Raw genomic sequence first — 6,000 nt, forward strand, 5'->3', positions numbered from 1 at the left:
ACAACTCCAGAAGCAGCAGAGCTAGCAAGGGAGATAACTGTTTTCTTCAAGGTATTCTTGAACTAGAAGGAATCTTACAGATCATCTTGTCCAACCCTGTGCACTTTCTCATTTTACAAGTGAGGAAATCAAGAATGGTCAGAGAGGGAAAGTGATTTTCCTAAGATCACAGAGCTTTTACAAGCCTTTCCTAAGCATCTTCCCTATGCAAGGCATTATTCTATTACCTGAGGTGATTCCAGGATGAAAAAAAGCATGATCTCCATTCTCAAGGAGTTGACGGTCTAATAGTGGAGCATGTAACTCAAAGCAGGATGAAATCAGGACTTGAGAATGCTGGGAGAACTAAAAGAATTTCTGATTGGGAAACGAGACAGGGTTTCCTGAAGAACGTGGCATCTGCACAAAACATCAAAGGTTAGAAGGATCTGGGACGCACAGGACCCACACTGGCATATTTATTGTGTCACCAGCTGTCTCGGGCTCCCCTTTTAGAAAACAACACCAGAACACTAGCTGATAAAAAATAAAAATGATAAGGCAAGAAGGGAAATTGAGAAGAAACATAGTCTGGGAAAGGACCAGCGGAATCAGTACCTTGAAAGTGATAGGGAACACCATCTCTAGGGGGAAAAAAAAGCACAAAGCACCTGCTGGGGATCACATCAATTTAAAATGCAAAAAGCAAATCAATGAGTAAGTCTCTTCTGATCACACTAAGAACTTAAAGCAGTTTGGTAGGATTATTCAACATAATTATGGTGCACTAACCTTCTCATATATATAAACTGTACATTAGATCCATACTTAACTTGAGTTAAAGCAGGAGAGACCAGCTAAGGGGGAAAAGTGCAAAGAAAAACAACTTTGAACTACATTCCAAAATGTGCAGGGGCTGGAAGAAAAGCCACAGTGAGCGTGGGGATACGAAGCCCTGCCACAGGGGGCCACATCATCATGGGGAATAAGAACCTGAGAAGTCAACCAGCATGATGTCATCATCCTAAGTGATTATTAAAGGCCTGGGGTGAGGTGAGATAACCCAGCAAGAGTGCGCAGGGTGAGAGGAGAACCTGGGCCAGGATCCGGGAAACTCCGACCTCTCCAGGGCAGGGTGTGGCAAGGAAGAGTCAGTGGTGACTTGGGCAACTTCGGGGGGAGCAGAGGGCAGAGTGCTGTAGTTTGGAGTAGAGGCAAAACAAGGACAAAACAAACCAAAAAAATGTCCTTAAATCCATCCTCCTGGTAGCTCTACAGGGAACAAAAGCCGCTATATCCTGCAGTGGGCATGGGTGTAGAATGATTAGATGCTGCCACAGACACTGCAGAGCAGGATACTCCCATGGGCCAAAGGGGAAATCTCTCAGGCAGCTCTTGGAGGGTACTTCGCCGTAAGACAGCTAAAGAGCTGCATGAAGAGCTTCACTCCCTACCCCACCCCCAAACTTACACGCGCGCAGAGACACACACACACACACACACACACACACAGAAATAATACATTTGGGCTTCCCTGGTGGCGCAGCGGTTGAGGGCCCACCTGCCAATGCAGGGGTCGCGGGTTCAAGTCCTGGTCCAGGAGGATCCCACATGCCGTGGAGCAGCTGGGCCCATGCACCACGGCTGCTGAGCCTGCGCTCTGGAGCCCATGAGGCACAGCTGCTGAGCCCGCGTGCTACAATTGCTGAAGCCCGCACGCCTGGAGCCCTTGCTCCGCAACAGGGGATGCCACCGTGGTGAGAGGCCCACGCACCGCGGCGAGGAGTGGCCCCCGCTCGCCGCAGCTGGAGAGAGCCCATGAGCAGCAACGGAGACCCAACACAGCCAAAAATAAATAATAAAACAAACTTATTTTTTTTAAAAGAAATAATACATTTAATTAGGGGACCAAACATCCCAGCGTACACCTGCTGACCCAGCATAATAATTGACGGCATCCCCTTTCACTCCCCAAAGTATGCCAGTTTGGAAGACGGCTTACATGTGGTTGCTGAAGTTTAGGGATGGCGGGGAACAGGGAGTGGGTGTGATTATAAAGCGGAAGCAAGGGGGAGACCATTGTGGTGATGGAAGAGTTTTACATCTTGATCGTGGTGGTGTTTACACAAATCTATTCATGTGATAAGGGACACCAACGATACACACACGGTACATGGACACACAATGTCAACTTCAGTGTCAATTCCTGGTCACTGTAGGTAAGATGTCATCACTGGGGAAAACTGAGTGAAGAGGAGAAGGGTCCTCTCGGTATTACCATCGCCACTTCCTGTGAGTCTATAATTATTTCAAAATGAAAGGGTTGGGTTTTTTTTAAGTGGTCTAGCAGCATCCACCGAGCGCTGGAGCAGGGACTTTGCAGAACTGAGATCCGTGCAGGCAGGATTTGCTCGGGTCTGTACGGTTGCTCGTGGGAACGTAAATGGCTGCTGCAGACGAGGGGTTGAGGAAGAGGAGATAAAGAATTCTCGGTAGCTCTTTCATTAGCTCTGGTACAAGAAAGTGTTCCAGCGTGAATCAGCAGAGATAGGTGTAATGTGTGGAAATGGATCAGCGGATGACACAGAACAGCTCAGAGACAGCAAAGGGGATCAGAAAGGAGAACCAGGACAACGGCATTTACTTTGGGGTCCCCTGGATTTGAGCTTCGTCGATGGTCAGGAAAGCAGAGAATTAATAGTTAACCTCAGATCTATATCACATGTAGATATACATGTACATACACGGTTTGGTAAACCGCTGTGCATACACGGTTTGGTAAACCGCTTTAATTGATTCCATATCACAATTTTTGTCCTTTTCAACCACTCAGTTGATTTTCTTGTTAGTGTCACAACTTAAAAGGACTCCATGAGGTGTTTTTTAAAAACCATTTCCACTTACTGAATGTTCTGACTCTACACCATTCACAGGTCATTTCACTTCGATCTTCACACAAACTTACAAAGTGGATATTATTATCCCCACTTTGCAAATGAGAAGACTGAGACTCAGAGAGGGTAAGTAACTTGCCCAATGTCACACAGATAATAAGGGATAGGGCCAGGATTCAAGCCCAAGTCACTTAGACTCCAAACCCGTGTCATCACCCCCGTGCTACACTGCCTCTCCTGGGGTGAGCGAGGCAGGGAGAGTGAGAGTTACAGGGTCACCTGAGCTAGGTAGAGCCAACTGCCACCAGTCATAGTCTCCTTGCTTTGGTGGGTGAACCGGAAGTGCCCCCCTTGGAGAACGGCATCGGAGTTGGCCACGTGCTCCATCCACCCCTAGTGCCAGGGGAGGTAGGGAACCCCTCAGCTTGGTCCACCCCTCCCTTTTTCCTTGGAGATCTGGGGAGAAAGAACCCTCCATCCACGCCAGGAGCTGTGTGCTAAGCTCCCTCCTCAGAGTGCCCACAGGCTCTGTGCAGACACCCGTGGATTGCAGGTATATCAGGGCCGCACATTAAACTGAGACCCTCGTGGGATGGCCAGATGTCCCCAGCAACTTTGCATACAGAGCAGAATCCGGGAAACCCAACAACAGTGTCTCTCTCACCACATCCTTTAGGTAAATGGCATCTGCCCCGCATTAGAGAAGAAGGAATTTTCCTGGCCGGAAACATCTCCAGCAAGGGCTGTGCTGGAGAGAGCCTGCAAAATTCACTCTCACAGCGAAATCTGAGGATTCCAGGCAAGTCATTAGATCAGACATTCTGAAGCCAAGAAGGGGAGAAAAGCAGCTGAGACATGGCTGACATCGTCACAGTTAAGCTCCACGAGCAGCGCCAAGGATTTTGTCTTTTGTCCACGTGACTCAAATGGGCAAATTGAGACACCTCGGGGTCAGCCCAGGAGACTGGCGTGGTGATGGTAAGCGGCTCCGAGGTCTCGCAGCCTTTATCCTCAGACATGGTTACAGAGGAAAGAGAGGAACTAAGAACAATAGTGGCCTAATAAAATATGCTTAGAAACTATCGGCTACAATTTCATCAAGTTTATTTGAAGGCCCTGGGATAAGAACTTGAGATGCATTTATCTCACTGCAGCCTCACAACAGCCATACAGATCAGTGTGATTATCATCCCCATTTTACAGGTGAAGAAACTGAGGCCCAGAGGCATCAAACAATTTGTCTATGGTTCCATTGATAATAATCAGGACAGACAGGATTTGAACTCACTCCTGAGCTCATACTTTCCACTGCCCTTATTCTGTCTCCCACATGGACAATAGCTGCAGGGAGTGGGGAGGTAGAGAGGAGCAGAACTAGACCCCAGAGCTGCGCAGCTCTAAAGCTTGTGCTACTCAAAATATTCCATACGTGTGGTCACTTGGGTGTGGCTCACACACTTGTCCATGCACAAGAGCACAGAGCCAGGCAACGAGCGCCTGTCCCCTCTCACACACACACTTACACATTGCTTTGAACGTCTGCCTATTGTGCATGTATCTTTACAACGTGTTCTCTGGGGACTGTGAGCTCAGGGGTTTGGGGAACCCAGAGATAAGGTCTCAGGGCTACCTCCACATGGCTCTACATCAGAAGAGTTACTGGCTTTGGCAGGTGAGGCATATAACTTATCTGAACAACCAGGTAGCAACCCATGAATTTCAGGGCTGGGGTCATCCCTGGAAGGGGGTCCCCTGTTCATGCAGGGATTTAAGTCCCAGCCAGACCTGGGCCTTGCCCTGGCATCCCCTGACCCCACCTCCTCTGCAGCTGTGTGATATTAGGAAAGTTATGGCCTTGACACTCTCAAGTCCCAAAACTGGTCAGCTTTTCAGACCAGGTGCCTAGGAAGTTCAGCAAGACCTGGACTTGGAACAAGTGAAGCAAAAGCATCACTGAAATACAAGCCCCAGCTCTCATTTGTAACTAATAATAATAATACTCCAAGAAGAGCAGGGGGATTGGTGAGCAAAGATGACACAAAGGAGAAAGAATGGGCTTGGAGAAAGAGGCTAGTGACAGGAGAGAAGCCCCAGGTGGGGGAAGCCGTGAGCTCCAGGAAGAAGGATGGGGGCATCCCAGGTACAGCAACAACCCAGAAGGGAACCAGCTGCGAATGCGAAGCCTGCCCAGATGGCAGAAGGGAGATGGACCCGGCGGTGTTCTATCTTCATAGCCTCCTCTGAGGGCCCTGTGCACAGGCTTCTTAAGCAGATGGCAGGGGAGACGGGGGCAGTGTCAGGCTGCACAGCCCAAACCTGAGTCCCAGGGGTGCAGTATCATTGGACCTCGCCCCTGAGCACCTTGCCTACAGCCTAGGAGGCAGATGCCACGTGGATCACATTACAGGAGGGCAACTAGGAGACATTAGGAGGAGCTTTGACCCAGGCCAGGTTAGGGAGCCAGTGACTTTGCAGGGCGTCTGATCTGGTGCTGAGATGATGATCACGACCACGATGATGATGGTGGTGGTAATAATAGAGTTTAATCATATAAACAAAGACTCATCGGGAGCTAGGAATGAGCCAGTTACTGCTCGAAACACTTGCAGGTGGTAACTCGTTTAACACATCTGCTGATTGGAGATAACGAACTCATGATATTATCACATGTTGAGATGATTAAATGAGATGATATATGTGAAACTGGCTTGGAAATGGATGATAAAGATGACAATGATAATAATAATGGTGCTGCTGCTGGTGATAGTGATGCTGGTGATGATGGAGATGGTGGTATTACCAGTGGTGACGGTAATATGCATTATAGTGCAGTGGGTAAAGATAGAGACTTGGAGTTACACAGAGACCTGAGTTCAAATTCCAGTTCCACCACTTACTCACTGCATTATCTTAGGCAAGTTTCCCTGAGCCTCAGTTGCCTCATCTGTGAAATGGGAATAATAGCTCCCTCAAGGTGGTGTTGAGAAAAGTGTGTATCTATTTCTCAGCACAGTACCTGGCACTTGATAAACAGTGGTTACCATGGAGAAGGGCAGTGCTGGCAGCAGCGGGAGTGACAGTGGCAAAGATGGGGTTGCCAGTAGGCGTCAAAGAGGTTTTCATACAG

The sequence above is a fragment of the Leucopleurus acutus genome, assembly GCF_964270905.1.
Source record: "Leucopleurus acutus genome assembly, chromosome: 17".
Lineage (NCBI taxonomy): Eukaryota > Metazoa > Chordata > Mammalia > Artiodactyla > Delphinidae > Leucopleurus > Leucopleurus acutus.